We start from the raw sequence: 1,086 nt of genomic DNA on the forward strand, positions 1-1,086 counted from the left end.
TATATAACCTGATAACCAGGCAGGTCACCAGGCCTTGCTGTCGTAAAAATACTTTGCAACATATCCTAAGTTTGTTCATGTTATTGACTATTATATTTAATTTCTCCAGAACAACAGTAGATAACGGACTGAAACTTTAGACTCTTGTAGGTAAATATTTACACTCTCATACAAAAACAACAACAATTTATTATAGATTGATAATTGGTTATACAATAACCTTTATAAACAATTGTTTCTTATTTCACGTATTCACTCTTAAAAATTATGTAGCCTTACACAAAAATTGTGTCCTATCATTATTTCTGTGTCAGTATAAGCATTAAACATAAGTACTTTACATTTATACACTTTTCTAAAAAAAAAATCCGTGACTGTGAAATTTTCGAGGATCACTTAACATGGCTCTACTCTGATATATATACTACTACCACATGTGTTTATTATCAACGTATATATATATATTAAACTCTTTAAGATAGTTCAGATATGAATAACTTATTTAGCATTACTATGGAATAAAATATACATAAAAAAATGCATACGTTTGAGGCTGCAGTTAAAAAAAAAAACATCGCATTAAGTCTAACTTCTTAACATAAAGAACTGAAAAAGATGTCTAAGATTAAGAAATCACTTGAATCAAAACTAAAACAACAACAAACATGCATACATACATACAGACATACATACATACATACATAGTTATAATAGCAAACAAATGACGAGATTATTGTAGAATATTTTTATGGTAAATGATCATAGATGATTTCAGAAATCGGTAAAATCTAAATATGTAATTAATAATAATAATAATGTGGAATGTAGATAAACAATAACAACAATTACCAATTGAATGTGTCTAAACATATTTTTATATGCTAGCCTTTTGATTATGCCACACTGCATTTTTTTATTAATTGATTTCATACATACATACATCATATCTTAATACTCCCTACGCCAGTACGATTTCTAAATGAGAAGTTATCTTCAAAAAAAAAAGACCAAATTTTTATGCATTTCTCTCTCTCTCTCTCTCTCTGGTTGACTTATTTGTTTGTGATTTATGCAGGACTCAACTTT

At 27.6% G+C, this 1,086-nt stretch overlaps 1 protein-coding gene across 1 annotated transcript in view; it reads left to right on the forward strand.

Moving 5' to 3' along the window:
• Positions 1 to 1,086, forward strand: part of LOC118747612 (SET and MYND domain-containing protein 4) — a 9,839-nt gene that overhangs the window by 3,503 nt on the left and 5,250 nt on the right. The window lies entirely within an intron of this gene.

Source organism: Rhagoletis pomonella, unplaced genomic scaffold (genome assembly GCF_013731165.1).
Source record: "Rhagoletis pomonella isolate Grant_MI unplaced genomic scaffold, Rhpom_1.0 Rhpom_scaffold_00012, whole genome shotgun sequence".
NCBI classification, from domain to species: Eukaryota; Metazoa; Arthropoda; class Insecta; order Diptera; family Tephritidae; genus Rhagoletis; species Rhagoletis pomonella.